This window comes from Lepisosteus oculatus, chromosome 5 (genome assembly GCF_040954835.1).
Source record: "Lepisosteus oculatus isolate fLepOcu1 chromosome 5, fLepOcu1.hap2, whole genome shotgun sequence".
NCBI lineage: Eukaryota > Metazoa > Chordata > Actinopteri > Semionotiformes > Lepisosteidae > Lepisosteus > Lepisosteus oculatus.
Genome location: NC_090700.1, coordinates 38511471 through 38528101, shown reverse-complemented (window position 1 = coordinate 38528101; position 16631 = coordinate 38511471). Strand labels below are relative to the sequence as shown.

Here is a 16631-nt window from a genome sequence, read left to right as displayed (position 1 = left end):
ACTCCTGGTGCAGAAACGTGTTCTTATGATCACGCCAAGATCTAAGAGATACGATGGACATGGAGTCCTAGTGATAAAATTGGCAAATTATTTTAAATCAGTAATAATAAGAACTACAATATCCTTACAGTTATGCAGCGCTTTTCTGGAAACACCACTCAAAACACTTTTATGCTTTAGCACTTCATTTACCACCAAGGTGTAGCACCCACGTGCCTGATGCAACAGCAGCCATAGAACAGACTGATGAAGCCAATTTATAGGTGGGGATTATAAGGAGGCCATGACTGGTAAAGGCCAGGAGGAAACTTAGTCAGGACACTGGGGTTAACACCCCATTCACCACTACACCCTTAATTTGAAGTATTTAATTAGCTGTATTGTTGGTCATTTGACATAAACAATACTATTAAGTTGCTTTATTGTGAAGTATTGACTCCAGAACTTTTAAGATGTTTGTGTGTGTACAGTATGGTTCACTGTACTCTGGCATGCAAATCACTCATTTGTAAATGTGTTTATCTTGAATGATGTAGAATGCACTCTGTGTTGTATTATTATTATTATTATTATTATTATTATTATTATTATTATTATTATTTAATGGAATATAGTGTTGTCAGTTTTTGAACTTGTCTTTTAAAAACGTTCTGTTCAATAAATGTTGCTGTTAAGAGAGGAAAGATCAACAATTGTCTCCGTTCTCCGGGCCTTTCAGAGTGGAATGAGACTCCTCGCTCCAGCGCCGCGCCCCTTGTCAGGTGGTGCGAAAGTTCTGTCCTGAAACGATCAATGGAAAACAATCCACTGATTAAAGCTAAAGTCCATTCTGTCTCATATAGGGTTAATTGGTGCCTTTCTTATTTAGCTACCGGAGTATCCGCTGTGGTTGCCAAAATATTATATCTTCAAACGTCACTATAAGTGCAGGACTGCCTTAGTACTGTTGTTGAACAAACTGCAAGTTTAAAATACACAATGAATATTGTAATCAGATCCACCTTAAACTTATCAGTGTTCTTTTAGTACGGTTTAGCTGTTAATAACCCCAATTACTTTTAACTCCTTGTACAGGGCGCCGCGTACTGATGTATGCATGGAAATATTTTCTCCTGACTCGATTAGCAATCAATTGGGAATGAGCCAGGGACAGTCTAAAATAGTTGGCGGAAGTTTTATTTTTTTCGTGGGGAGCAAAATGCCGGGTGGAAATAACACTTCCGTATACCCAACTAACTCGCACTAAACACGTTTTCGTCTTCATGGATTAGTTCGGAAGGCGGTGCCTTAAAAACGCAACCCGTCGCCCACCGGCCGAACGTTTCTCGCAGATCCACCTTAAATGACTAATCCCAAAGCAGTCCCTCCCTCCTCTCGGCTGTTCCCCGGCCAGCTCGGTCGCTCTCTCTCTCTTTCCAGCCGCAGCAGTCGGTGGGTTGAGTTGCGCGCTGCCATTGTTCTGCAGTCCGGAGTGAGTCTGCGACTGTCCGCTCACTTTCACCGCGGCGGCTCCAGCTTGTCACAGTGCGCCAGGCGAGAACCCGACCCCCGGCGACGGCACCCGAGTCAGGCAAACAAACCGAAACGGGGACAGCCGGTCTTGCTCTGATATCCCGGGCAGGACGGGAATCCAGAAGAAACTAAAGCCAGCGGATATCCCTCTGCCGTAATAATTTCCTCTTCTTTGGAGGCGAAAGGAATTTTATTTTCCATATACATGTGGGTTGCGAATAGAGACTGCAGTCGCTACAGATATTAGTGTTCATGTTTGTTTTCTAACCTGTGCGATATTGTTGTTTTTGGTGCATCGCTAGATGTGTTTTTCTTCGCTTTAAAAACAATTATTCTATAATAGTAAAAAAAAAAAACTACTGTATTTCAACCAAACAAAAAATCAAGCTGCTTGTTTTTCAACGCCAAAGTATTTTTTTTCGGAATTTTGTTCTGGATTCTTATCTTTCTTTTCCCCCCAAACCAGAAAGCCGACTTTGTCCAAACCTGTTGTTTATACCGATTCATTAACTGCTTTACTCGGACGCGGCTGCGAAAACAAGGGACGATTTTTTAACCGTATAGAATCTTGCAATTAATTAATCGCACGGAAAGTATTGATCCCGGCGATTTTTGAGGAATGTCACATTCTCGGTTTGGGGCATAAACGCAACAGCTACAAGCAAACGAATTGTAGGTGAATCTCCAAAGAAGAAAACACGCTTAGCGTCGTCTTTGCCAAGAAAAATCAGAAACGGCATTTTCTGCAGGTATTACCGGTCTTCCCTTAAGGAAGATCTTGCTTGACTGAGATTTGGTTGTTCGCGTTTTCTCTTCTTCCACGGTAGTGTGCTAGAATACCGGCTATCTTGTGCCAGAGTTTCTGAGCCCTATTCAGAAAGACGAAAACGGACTGAAAGGGGGAATCCTCTCTCGCGTTACCTCCACCGCCACAGGCGGAAGCTTGGATTAAACGCATATAAATATACAGAAGAGGTGAAAGGAAGAAAAGAGGTTTTTTTTCTACACGTCTGCCGTCGTGTTTGATAGAGCCTGAAGCTTCGTCTATCAAGTGAAGAGTGAGGTTGGTCTCGGTCGTTTTTTCTCGCTCTTAGTTACGCTGTATTTTCCACAGGTGTGTGTGTGTCTGTGCGGGCATTCTGCTCGCCTGGTTTTTAACCTGCTGTTGCCCTGGTCGAATCGGTTACTGTGCTTAAGTAAAACGAAGGCATTGCAGTCCACTACGAGCGAGCGGAGGTGACGGGAGGAGGGGTGGGGAGGGTGACTGGAGGGACTGTGATTTATTAGGTCTTGTTATCGATTTGGAGAGGTTGGGGACATGAAAACTATTACTGTTAAGGGTGTTGGGTTGTGTTAGGCTTGGGCTACAAGAAATACGATAATGCGCTATTGACTGTACATGAATATTTTTCGGCGCCCCAAAGGGGAGGTTCGGCTTCTTAGTTATATCATCAGGAAGCCTGTTTAGATGTTCCGCCAGTCATTACCTATGTACCATGTACCCATATGTTGTATGACTTGTTTTAATGGGAGCGATGGGAGTAAAAAGATGGGATTCTCATGCCGTCGCTCGTGGTCTGGCGGTGGAAACTGCTTTGGAGGAAAAAAAGAAGTACTTGCTGATGAGTGAGGCCGATACATGTTTTTTTTTCCTGAAAATAATGAACCTTACGGCTTTGTCATATGAGTTGACCATGCTTTTGGAATGCTCTTTTGATCCATCTACAATACCCTGAAGGGAGAGCAGCGCAGTGGTAGGCGTTGTGCAGAAAGCGTTCGAGACGTCGAAATAAAACGGGGGGGAGAACGACTGTCCTTTACCGCTAGAAGTGTCGGTACAGAGCTGCAGAGCGGGGTGTCGCGGGATCAGACTCGTTTACTTGCTGTAGAGGGTATTGATTTCTTCCAGACGGACAAGCGCCGGACTGTCCCGTTCCGCATCGTGGTCACCAGTTCCAGAAGTTGCCCTACAGCGCGCGGCAGGATTTCTTCACCTCTGGGACCTGGGTTTGTCGTTCGGCAGATTAAACGTATAAAGTATCAGACGGTGGAATTAGTTTGCTGGGGAGTCTAAAATCAGATGTCTCCATTAATTAGACCATATGTAGACAACAAACTACAAAGCGTTTTCAGCGGTTTCCTCCTTGCTCTCCTCTTGATAAATTGTACAGTTTCGGAATCAGCCAAGGTGTTCGTTTTTGATGGAGAAGTACACGTTTTTGATTCAGAAGTACATGAATTAAACGAGGGCCGGTATTGTTCCGTAACAAATTAACAGAGGGCTGCATCGCTATTTAGAGGTGACTGTGCTTTTTTTTTTTTAAACCACAGCAATTTGTTTTAAAACTTGTCTGTTAAAATGGCTGTAATACAAGAACTGCACCGCCATTAAGCGGGTTTTATATGATCCGAAGAAGACTAATAGCAAAACGTCTTTGGCTAGACATCAGCACACGCAGTTTTTAAATTACCTCAGGGGAGTTCATGAAAAGACTCATCATAATCACAGGTGATGGGGGGATCAATAGGCGATACTGCAGCTCTGATTTGGGGAGAAAATAAGTTTTGAATGGCGCCGGGGCCGTGTGCAGGGTTTTCTGGAATATCGTGCAAGCGCACGCACACAGAGACAGTCTTAAATGGTGATTGCTAATCGGTTAAGACACTTTGAATAACACTACCAGCAAAGCCGGTGCTGTTGTCTCGATTGCAGGCGCATAACGGGAGAACGGCGCTAGACATGGTACCCTTATAAGCTACAGGGCTGGCAGCTTGTGTCCCGCACAGTCGCGCCTAATAAATTGTCAAGACGCTGTCTTCACGATTCCGAGAATAACATTTCCGACAGCCTTAGTTCCAGGATAAGCTATTCAAAAGTGTAAGTCTTGAATCTCCGATCTCTTGTCCGTTGTGACACCTCGCTTGTTGTACGGGACAGTTCTTAAACTGGGATCAGTCAAGTTACTTTAAGACATTGTGTTTTTAACGAGTAACTGGAGCAATGACGAGCTGACAGCACCGTTGATACGTTTATGCAGTACAAGAAAGTGACGTTACTTATTAATGTGATTTCGATACAGATTGCCTCATAAGTGACAGATGAACCTTACTTGAAATGGGAAGCGTGTTTTAAACAAAAATAAAACCACCTACCACACGAGAACGTCTGTAAGGGGCCGAGGTATTTTTTTCTAATCTAGTCTTGTATGAAAGCATACAGTGTTAATTCAGTTTAAATTGGTATTGTGACATACCAATTTGTTAATGGGTGGAGTTGGAAAGCCGAACAGCAGGAAGGATAACGAAAGCTGTTTGTGCTTTTCGACGCCCAGAAGGAGAATACTAACTCTCCGCCTTGAGAGACCACGGTGCGACAGGGCTCCAAGTGTCCCCGAGCGCTGAGGTCATGGATCTGGTGGTTGGCTCAAGCTCGCGCACGTTCTGTGGTCCCGGCCCCTGCCGCGTTTGCGGGCTTCGAACGTGTCTTTGACTGCGAAGAAAAAGGTGAACGCCTGACCTTTAAAAAAAAAAACAATGAACAGGTAACGGGTTTATTCCACGCTGAAAAGAAAAGAGAGGAAACGCAACGTTTCGGCTTTGGAGCCTTCTTCAGGTGTGAGGTTTTTTTTTAGCATGGAATAAACCCGTTACCTGTTCCTTTGCAGCCTATGCATGCTGACGCAGCTACCTACTTGAACAACTTTTGAAAAAAAAAACGCCTATTTAACGATACCTTAAACTGCAAATGTTCCTACTAAGCAAACAGGAGAACACCGGAGTTGCGCCATCAGTCAAACAGCAGACTGTTCTAGACAGTAAGGCCTATTATTGCCTTTACACGCAGGCCTACTGTACGTCTTGAAAACATTGTGCTATTTTCGGTTCTCGCCTTAGCTCAGTGTCCGGTTATGAAAAGCAAACTTGAACGGTGCTGAATTCTCGGGTTCGGTAGTTGCAGTCTTGCAATACCTATGTGATCATCTCCGGGAATGTGAAATCCTCATCTTTTTTTCTAAAGCTTTGCTGATCGAGCTCAACGCCATTCTCGCAATTGATATTGACCAGTTCTAATTTTAATGCGACGTAAGAAAATGATTATTTTGTGAGGGTACAGAATTCTGAAGAAGGGATTTTTTTTTTGGTGGGTATGTGGGGATTTCTGGCGTGAGTCACTGACATTCATTGCTTTTCAAGCACGTATGCTACCTGCTGTAATGCTCGTTAAATATTTTTCATTTACCAATTCACCCATCTTAATATTCAGTTAGATATTTCAAACGTTTTAAGACATAGTGATGGCGAGCCTTCACCAGTCAGATGGCCTTGTTGACATTTCAGTGTACATCAAGCTCATAATGAATAATGGTGCATAATTCGTCCACGATTTCTAAATTAGGATTTGGAGTTTTACAGATGCATATTAAAATGTTTTTTGATTTTTTTTCTTCCAAATTGATGCCCTGTGTACTTGTTCCGTACTCCCAGTTTCCAAGGAAGCCCGATGCCCTTAGGGGCAGATGGGTTGGAAGGAGAGGCTGCAGAGTTAGTGCAGCTGTGGGTGGAGTACAAGCCCGCACCACCAGGTGCCCTGCAACGGCTGTGACTACACCACTGTGGAGTCGAGGCCTTTTGTCTTGCGTTGTCTTGCCTTCAGACGCCCCATTTAAGCAGCGAAAATCCTCTGGGAAACCGCAGAACTAGAAGAGCGAAGTCTGTCACCTCCCTCCTGTTTAGAGTGCAGGTGAATGGGCCGAGACGGGGATGGGAAGGCGGTACTTGTGGAGCTGCAGTGTTGCAGCACAGGTTCAGCTGTTTGCAGAAATCGCCAATGCCTGATGGGAGACCTCAGATGAGGCCCAGGCCATTTCACATTGTGAGGCCCCCTCATTGTTTGGGAAGAGGGGTAAAAAATATTTTAATGTCAAGAATGGCATGGTGGGAGGATTAAGGCAGGCATTTTGAAACTCCTAAAGAACAGTAGATTCAGCACCGAAAGGGGGATGTTTTTTCACAGCCACGGACTTGAGTCAAGAATCGCGGTATATGGTAAAAGTTCCAAATTCGCCTCGGAAACACAGCCAGAGGGTTAAAGTGGATGACCCCTCTCGTAGGATCCATCTGTGGGTTATGGCCCCAGGAATTGTAAAATTACCACCGTGCTCACTTTGTAATATGACATATTTCAGAAAAATGTCACACTTTCTCTTCAGTGTTTTTTTTTAAATTGGTGTCGTTCTGCATTGTGTGCCCACAGTTCAGGATTGAGCTTTTTGAATGACCACGAAATCGTTCATTTGTCGTTTTTGTAAATGAAAGCACTGGTGAAATTTGAACCACAGGATGCAATTGGAAACTACATGGTAGTGCATTCAAAGCTGAGAACAGGGAGGCACTCCATTATCCCGGGAGGATGGGACAGACGACCTGGTCGTGTTATTGGAGCCGATACACTGGCTACTTCTAGAAACAGGTTGGCGAGGTCTTTGCCTCAGTTACTAACTACCAAATGGGCAGAGCGGTTCAATGTCTTCCTCTTGTTCTGTGCTTATTTATTTGCATGTATTTAATATCTGTCTGGTTGTCTGTTCAGTGGTATTATATTTTGCCAGGAATAAATTCTAGAGATTGACAAGCCAATCAATTACATAACTCTTCATGCACAGCCACGTGATTTTAAAAATGGTCAGTCTAATGTGCCTGGTCTTTGTCCGATGCAAAATGTTTCTGCTTTCTTTTACTGGAGTCTGGCTGGCTCAAGGTCATCTCTGTACTCCCCCTTATGTATCGGTGTGCAAGCAGGTGTGGAATTATTGTTTTAAAGACTGAGATTGTTTTCACTGCTTGTTCCGGAGCTGAGAGTGGTCAAAAGTGCTTTGAGGTTTCTGTTCGATTTGTCTCAACCAAATTATGCAGGGTTACATACAATTTTAGGCAGCTCAATAATGTGCAATTTAAAAAAAGAGGGGGGTTTCCCTAACCGTTTATGTGAACCAGTGCTTTATTCCTGACTCTCATGTAGGCAGAATGTGAAGTGTTTGTTTTGTTAACTTTTTTTTGTGGGTCAGCAGAGAACATAAAGAAGGAAAGTGGCCTCTTGTGTAATGGATTTGGCCCGTCAGGCTTGTTTTGTTGCTGGTTTGCTCCCATCCAGCCCTTTCTTGAAAGAAGCCGGGGCACCCGCTTTGTCAACAGGGCTGGCAGCTTGTTCTAAACTCTTTCTAAAAAAAAAATTGCCTCCTGTTCTCGATTTTTTTAAATGCACTCCACCTTAGTGTCCCTCTGTGTCCCGTAGTTTAAGTTTCACTGTTTTCAAAGAAGTCTAATGTGTTGCCCCTTTGTCAGTTTCTTTGTAAGTTGTGAATACTTGAACGAGGTCCGCTTGTAGCTTTCTCTGTTCACTAAAAATAATTTCTGTCAAAGGAGATATTCTTTCGAGCCCATGAATGTATCGTGTTGCGGTTTTCTGGACTCATTCCAGAGTAGAGACCCCTTTTTATATGAGGTTCTGCTAGTGTGGAGGATTAAGGAGTCATCCCTGTACAATAATGGGTTATGCTGTATAGTTTACCTATTTGAGTACTGACAGTTTGAAGAGTGTATTCTTTATAGTTAAGCCTTTTATCGAATGAACTTGTGTATTTATCTGGGGGGCGGAAGAGGCCGTTTGGCATGGAGGTAGCCCGGTATATTTTCCAAGTCTTGCCTTGCCTGTTTTGTTGGTAGTGTGTTGGGGCAGGATTTTGTTTTCCCAGAAAATCGAAACCATTCCCTTTTTTAGTGCTATAGGGAGGATCCTTTTATTCCTGTGCAGAGCAAGCTGTGTTTGGTTAGCGAAGCACGCGTTGCCTCCAGTTAAGAGGCACTCCTCGGCTCAGCTGGATAGATGCAGCTAAAGCTGGGATGAGGGAATGAGATTCCGTGGTGGAGCAGTGTCATGTTTGGATTGTGTTCCCACATGAGGTCACTTCTTGGACTCCCTGTGCAAGTGTGCCTTGCATGCACAAAGCTGTCATCCTATGTGGGTGGCAGTAACGCCAATGCAAAAATGATCAACAGCTGTATGTATGCGATAGCCCCATGCTTTATGGAAATTTGAATTAGTGAGGGTCCTGGGACATGAACTGCACCCCTCCCTTTTTTAAAGTCAGGGTTGATCTTTAAACCACAGTCGCAAACCCTTTTATTCTAGAATTTCAGATTCTGCATTCGGCCTGAGCAGCCACATCCGCTCACAGTGTGAGCTGGATTGTGAATAAACCACCGAAAATTATTTCCTTACTTTAAAAAGTCATTCACAGAGTTAAGTGCGAAATTAACGTATTTTGCGATTAATTTTGATGAATTATTTAAGACTGAGTGGTGAACCCAGGGTTCTCTACTAAGCAAATGTCTGTTTCATTGTCAAGAAGTTGGGGGTTTTGAAAGACTGGGCAATTTTTCCAGTCGTGGTTCTGATGGTAGGACAAACATTTCAGTTACCACTTTCTTTAGAGATCAGCATAAGTAGCAAAGTGAAAAGAAGCCTAAGTGGATTTTAGATTGGCACTTAGGAAAGCAAGAATTTAGCAAACTGCCAATATGGTTTAGATATTGGCATTAAGCTACGTAAGTAAAGTCATGGCGAGCAGTGGCTGTTACTTATACTAATTGAGTGAGAAAATCAATAGCATGCCAATGAGCTTCCTTGCATTGTTGTGCTCATTGTGATCAGTGAATGCAGGCGGTGCTCTGCACTGGGAGACAACTGCTTATCAAATAAATAGATGAATAAATTAACATTTAATGCGTGCTTGGCTGAGGACTGTGTAGCTTGAAAATGTGAACAGCGGTTCTCTCGCCAGATCCACAGCACTGCTGAAAGAGATAAGACCTGTGGCCTCTCCAGAACAGAGGCGCTTGACCATTTAGCTGGAAAGTAAAATGCTTTTGTGTGCACGTATGTGTGGCACTGGAGTTTCATTATGCCATTTTGTTTCGCTCTCTGAAATGCACTGTTCTCTAATGATCTCATTGTAATGTGGCAGAATTGCTAGTCTTGTCGTCTCTTCTCTGCAATAGACCCCTGTTGTGATCAGGACAGCTGTGTATTGAGTCCAGATTTCTCTGAGCTTGTTGCTGCAGAGGGATGGGTGCGTCTCTTGGGGAAATGCATGGAGCTGCTTGTAGCCCACTGCACGGCTCTGAATGTAATCGGAATTCAGCAGACTTGTGTGTGTTGTGACACTGTAAGAGCTGTGCTGCAAATTTGGCATAGAAGGTTGAGGGGTCGGGTGGTGATGCATTAAAAAATGATACAAGAGAAGTGACAGGAAAAGAAAGGACTCTGAAAACCAGAAACATCTACGTAAAATAGCCCTCTGGAGAGTTGCAAGGCTCTCGCAGAGAGTAGATAATCTTCTCTTATAAATCTCTTTTTATGTTTACTTTTTTGCCCCTGTGTGTAGTGAGCGGTGAAAAGCAACAACTGAGTGCCAAGAGACTGTCCTTTTTTTTTTTTTATTCTGGTGTGACTCTTATATTTCCATCATGCCAGCGCCTTCTGCAGACAGGAGTTGGGCATTCAGGGAACAGCGGGCGGTGCTTAGCAGGGTTTCCTGGCATCCTGGAAAACAACGAACATTACAAGCTCATTATCCAGGCATGGAAAGGTGTTGTAAAAAACAGAGAAGGATAGTGGAGAATGGATTGTGTTGTGCTGGATTGGGCGGTCCCAGGCTTTTAAAGTTTGCATGAACAGCTAAAACCTTGCATTGCAGTAAGTTTGACCCACTCCACCAATTACAGATTTTCGAGGGGTGAATCATTGCCTGTAATACGATTTGTTCCATCTGCCCATAAGTGATTGTGTTCAAAGAGAAGTGCTCCCTGTGGTGGATTCTGGTGTGTTTCCAGATACAGATCCCCGCAGAGAGACGGAAGCTGTGGTTGCGGAGACTTGTCCAGTGCCAGCACTGCCTGTGACAGCACCCGATTCTATAAACAACTAGCAAAGGGAACCTGCTGAACCTACCTAGAGATCTGACAGTCTGCAGATGCATTTGTGAGGTTGCTGCTCTATTAATACATTATACAAAAAGCTTCTTGAGATTTATGGTGCTTGGCAGGACCTCTGCTTGGCTGCCAGGTCTTTCGCTGTAAATAAACGGATTAAAGAGTGAAACTCATCATTATGGGAATGCAAAAGGGAAACTTGTCTCGTTCAAAGCAACACCTTGGAAAAGCAACAATTTTAAGCTGCCTCTATTTCTTTTTCAGCTGAGACATCCTTGCTGCTTCAGTTAGCCAGCTAAGTAAACTGAGCAAAGCAGCTGCTCAGATTGACCTGCAGGAGTTTGCTTCTGAAATTTGTCAGCTTGCACCTTTGAACCCCTGTAGACACAAAGAAACCCACAGGTGTTGCATAACCCCATTTTGATCCTCATGCCACAGATACTTGAAAAACTTGACAGGATTGATTATTGATTGTTTTTCTATTCAGAAATGCAGACCCTTTTATGAATAACTGGTAAAGAAAGGGCTGCATTAACGGGCCTCCATGTTGGCCACGGAGGAATGAGATGCATCATTCAGTGCCTGATGCTGAGCCTTCGACTTGAGCAGTAACACTGGAAGCAAGAGCTGTAACTGCTGTGCGGTAGGCTTCTGATTTCCATGGTTGAAACATTTGTCAGTCAGCACCTTTCTGTTTAAAAACTGTAGCAGTTAAGGCCCTTGCAGAGTTCCTGAAGGGTGTTTGTGTGGCCGGTCATGGGAGCAGAGGCCTTGTGAGTGTGCAGGTGTGCAGAGGCAGACCTGTGGACTTTATCAGGGCGCCAGTCCAGGACTAGGCTGGAAGGGCCGTACAGGTGGCAGAGCAGTGGATGGGGCTGTGCTTCCGGGTCAGTCGTGTGAGATTTAAAAATATACCACCTCTGAATTTAGAGGTCTTACCTGTTGTGATTTAAAAAAGCTTAAAGGCCCGAAGGTTCTCAGCTCGTTAAAACAGTGTTAAGGTGTGGTCACAAAATAAGGTGTGGACGATCAAGGGAAAAAAATAGCTCAACACAGTCAGTCAAGGCTGATCCAATTGTACATATTATTTTCAGTTTCCTTGTACATTGATTTAATTTCTAACAAAATCTGTGTACTGTGAATTTTGTATTTTTCCATTACGCTAATGCTTAATTGAACACTTCAATGAAGTAATTAGTGGTTAATGGCAGTGTGGTGAGAGCACATTTCTCTTTGAAATGTCAGGCTGTAGCGATTTAAAATTCGCTTTCGAATGTGGCACAAGTGTTGTGCTCTTTTTTTTTTCTTTGGTGGATAAATGTGCCACCATCAATATGGTCTTCATTACAGAGCTGCAGTGGAAAAACTCCCAGGAAAGAGTAAGCAGATAGCTGTGGCAGGTATAACTAGCAGATAAAAGACTTTATTTGGTAAGTGTGGGGCCAGGTAAATGTAGAGTGAAGTGGATTATTTTCCCAGTGGGAGAGACGATCCATTAGATATCTCCAACATTTAATTAAAAATCCCATTATCTTGGAGCTGGCATTTTGTTTGCAGGATTTACACCTTGCGAAAGTAATTAAGATTGCCTGAATATAATCTCCAGTTTCCAAAATGGCAATCCAAGTTGCATTTTTCAATTCTGCAGGTCACATTCATCAGGTACATTTACTTGGAGAAGGGATGACCAAGGGAACAGATTAGGTGAAGAGATGCAGGTGTTCAGACTGAGCATCAGTCAACAATCAAATCTTCTTAGTGTCTGAAAACAGATTGGGGGGGGGGATTCTAGTATGATACTGCAGAACTGAAAAATCCCAAAAAGTGACCTGATCTTTGTTTCTCAAAGCCCTACTACAGAAGCAAGATCCTTGGGTGAAGTACCAACGCTTGCACGATGAAGATTGGGTGAATGATAACTCTAAACTGTCATTTTAGAATATTTCTGTGCACTCTGTTACTCTCAAGTGGGAGACCATATCATTGCTCTTTTCCTCTTTTCCAGTGATTTTTTTCCCCCTGTTCTGTATTTGGCAAAGCTCTGAGATTGTTGAACAAGGGAGACCTTGTTGGTGTTTGCTGGTGCCTGCAGTAAGGATATGGGGGCAGCAGCCCTGGTTATTGCTACAGGAGGTTTGCCAGGTTTATTTTAGGTGGTGCTTTAGAAACCCATCAGTGCTTTACATTGCCAGTATTAGAATGTTTGCTAATTAAGCACAAGCTGAATGAAAAGAGTATTCAATGCAGTTTTGATCACTGCTGTTTTTTGCTGTCTTCTGATCTTTGGTGCTGTGCTGCTACATGCTGTGTGTCTCCTCTTTTGTTTTAAGTATTTAAGCTACAGAAGTGCCGTCATTAAAGAGCACTGAGGTGTTCAAGAGTCCAGAGACTTCAACATGTCACAATATGAAGATGTGGTGTGTGCTTGTCGAGTGTTAGTCAGCCTTCACGCAGGATCAGAAGGCAGTGATTCAGATGCACAGGGACTCTTGGTTTGTTCCTTTTCCTTCTCATGCCTCAGCATTCCAGCTCTTAAAAATTCAATAGCTCAAGGCGTGTGGTCTTTGTTTACCATGAAGAGCAGGATATTATAGACACCTTGGGAGAGGCATAGCTCTTTTTTTAAGCCCCTGTTTTGTCCCTTTTGCATCAGAGTGATCTTCCTTTCAGAGAGATGAAAAACCCAAGCTTGCCATACAGTATGTGTCGTGATTCAATCTTGGAGTGGGAGAAAAAATAGACCCAGTTTTGGAACTTGCTGTTGAATGGAGTATACTTTCTTTTGTATGTGTGCTCTGGATCATTCTTTCCTGTTTTTCTGTGCTTGTGTTCTTTCGTTCTCGCAGTTGGTGGATGTTGTTTGTGTCTCCGAGGTGCCTGGTGAATGCACGGTTCTAATTTAGTCACTGGGCGGTAGGCCAAGAGGGAAACTCTTAGCTGAAATGCCTTTGCTGCCCTTCTCTCTCAGGCAGGGAGAGTGTGGCCTTCTGGGAGGACCTGCTGTGTGTAGAGAAGCTGAAAAGGCCTACAGAATGCCTGAATGTTATCTGCTTGTCCATTGGCACATTCTTTGCCTGCCACATGTCCAGGCAGCTCTGCACCTCGACCAATGGTCAGGTTTGTGTGATTAAGAATCTGTTACAACAAGTGTTGGGCAGTTTCCTGGGCTGCTACAGCACTACACACAAGTAACTCACTCCCTTCTAAGTGTGCAAGAATCTGACCTCCTGTTCTATGTGAAAAAAGAAATGTTATTCTTGTTATAGATTGGAGGAAAGGTGAAAGAAGTGATGTACATCTTTCCCAGGGGCTTGTCTAAGGCACTATTATTAAACTGTATATTTTGTAGTTGTCTTGTACAAGTAGCAAGGAACAGCACACTGGAGGAAGATTATATTGTTTGTGAATCCAGCGTGACAGAAAAAAAAACTGCATTATTTTAAAAGCTGTGTAGCCCAGGAAGTGGGTGTGGTGAGCACATTGTTAAAAGAACACAGGAGGCGGCCAAACGCCTGGATATGTGTGGAGCAGCCAGGAGAATTTTCTTTCTTACAGCAGCGGTAAACCATGGTCCTGTCGAAACAGATACAAGATAAGGATTCTGTTGAATAGCTTTGTTCTCAATTCAGCCATGATGTGGCAGATCGCTATCCATCGCTGTTCTGGGATGAAATGCGGTCCAGCAGTTGTGGTGCTAAGGGACAACTGTTCTACTTCACAAGCCCAGTGTCCTTATCCAAGCCAGTTAGGAGCAGGATCTGAGCTGTGGAGATCAGGATTCCGCTTTGTGCTGCTGACCAGAGGGGATCCCATGTCTTTGTCCCTGGGTTTTGTGAAGTCCTTTTTCTGTTTGTAAAGTTCACATTGTACTCATTCGTGCTTTTATTGCTTTTGCCTGATGGGAATGCCCATCATGAGAGCCAAACCTGGGCCCTTTGATGCTAACATTGTTGTGTGTCATTAAGATGCATTTTACTGTTCATTTCACTTCAATAAAATGTGTTTTTCCCCCTTATTGCGCTCACGTACACAAATGCGCTTGCGTGCACACACATTCAGTCCTACTCGAGCAGGGCAGACAAGCAAGTTCATTGAAAGCAGGCCTTTGGAAATGGGAGAACACGTGAGGGGGTCAGTCCAGGAGGCAACGCTGGTCTAAGAATGAGCTTTTGTTCAAGGTTGCCCAGATCTTTCTGGTCATAAAATGAGTCGGTGCTGCTTTGGGAAGCTGTCGTGGCAGCAGAGTGAGTGATTGTTTATATACAGTGCTGTTCTGGCAGAGCTGAAGAGATGGCAGCTCGCTCCCTACAGTCTTGTGGCTTTTTTGGGGGTATCGGTAGCCTCTTTATCTACATTAAAGATATATAGGACTACGTGTGGGAATGATTCCTGATGGCTCCCATCAGGAATGGGAGTCCATGATTCAAATCCCTGTATTGTCTGCATGTAGCTTGTGACTCTCATTACGGTTTGACAGTCTCCTGAGTCTCTGGGTGCGCTAATGGCAGCGGTTTTGTGGCTCTATTTTAGGCCATGCTAAAAGCTTCTTGTAATTAGCTCTTGTGTTTACTTTGTTACTGTGATGCTCACAAAGATGGGTCCGCGTGTGTTTTTCTTGTTGTTTCTTCCTTCATTATGGCTTTCAGTGGTACAATTAGGCCCAGAGTGAAAAGAGTTCAGACCTCATGTCTCTGTTGCAGGTGGGTGTGGCCCTACGTCTAGGCACACAGTGTCGATGGGATCTGGAACCTGGCCTCCCTGAGCTTTGTTTTTTTTAGTCTCATTAGATCATGGTTCACTCTGGACTTCTGATCTACTGGGTGAGGATACAACACTAGTTCCTTAATAATCAGTGCTTTTGAGGTCTTGCTGTGGAGACTCAATTTTGAGACGATTTTGGGGGTTTCATACACAACACTTTGCTTATTTTTTGGCTTATTTTCAAAGAAATTTGTCTGCCAGTACCTTCCAAGTGTTTCTCCAATCCTGGTTGATCGTTGTTCCTTTCTTGCTGCCTATTTCTCTCTGTGCCGACATTAAAGTGAGACATATCTCACTTAGTCTGAAAACTAAGAAGAAAAATTCATTCATTCCCATACAAGGTGTATTAAACTGGGGCCACAGCATTATGACCTCCGGGTATAAGTTCTCTGCATTTTCCAGTCTCATGCTGGCCCGGCATCGGCCCGAGAGGACCAATTGGATCTGCCCTGTGAAAGTAGCACTGGGCTGGCTGGTTGAGCTGTGGATGTAAACAGAGTGATATAAGAAAACTGGCGCTGACTGTGTGCATGCGAGAATTGCAGACAGTCCTCGGCTTGAGCAAGAGTTCTGGAATTCCATTATTTACCCAAGTCTGGTTTCACTCTTGAGCCAGGCGACCTTTACTATTCTGTATCTAGATGGTAATACACTTCTATCTTTTTCTATGCAATACTAATCTTATGAGCAAATGTTATAATATAATGAATACACAGTGTTCCACCATTAAAAAAAAATCATTCATGATTTCTCTGAAGAAATAAAAATAAAATGAATGAAGAGTAGAAATGTACGGAAGAGCTAGGTTAAATTAATTTATATGCTTTTCTTTAAAAATATTTACATAAAAATGTGATGTTTAATTTACGGAACATTTATGTAAAGGTACGTTTGCGTTAGTTGAGTGTTATGTGACATGGGGGTGCCAGTAGAATGCTTACAGAAGCATTGTGTGATCACAGTCCTTCTGTGACAAATTAGAGAAACGTAGCATCATTTTCAATTAATAAAACAGATTGCCTGCTGTAAATGAATTTCCAATAATTAAAAAGTTATCACATTGCAGCACAGTTAGCTCAACAGTTCCAAATCTGTGAAGAATATCTGATGAGTTGCTGTTCATCTTTGGCAGAGTTGCATCTGTTAATTTATTCTGTGAAGTTTGCAACATGACCTTGTCTATCTGCAGTGACACTACCCTTGAATTTGCTGAGAATGTTATCAAAAATCTTAGAAATTAATTCCTTCCAAAAGTGTAAAGAAAATTGTCCTTTGCTCATCTTTAATCTGATTAAGTCTTGATTCAATGTGTATATTATCGGTCTAGAGCAATTTTGGGGAGATTGTTGAGGTTTCAAGTGCCAAAT

At 43.3% G+C, this 16631-nt stretch overlaps 1 protein-coding gene across 5 annotated transcripts in view; it reads left to right on the top strand.

The window, feature by feature from the left end:
• The first annotated feature begins 1363 nt into the window (after window positions 1-1363).
• Window positions 1364-16631, top strand: part of atp2b4 (ATPase plasma membrane Ca2+ transporting 4) — a 92533-nt gene continuing 77265 nt past the window's right edge. For 3 of the 5 annotated variants that reach the window (XR_011189683.1, XM_015342720.2, XM_015342719.2), the window contains exon 1: window positions 1366-2575. The gene's annotated coding sequence lies outside the window, so the exon portion shown is untranslated. Of the gene's footprint in view, window positions 2576-16631 lie in introns of all 5 variants that reach the window. The other 2 variants (XM_069190368.1, XM_015342721.2) reach the window with 1 other exon arrangement.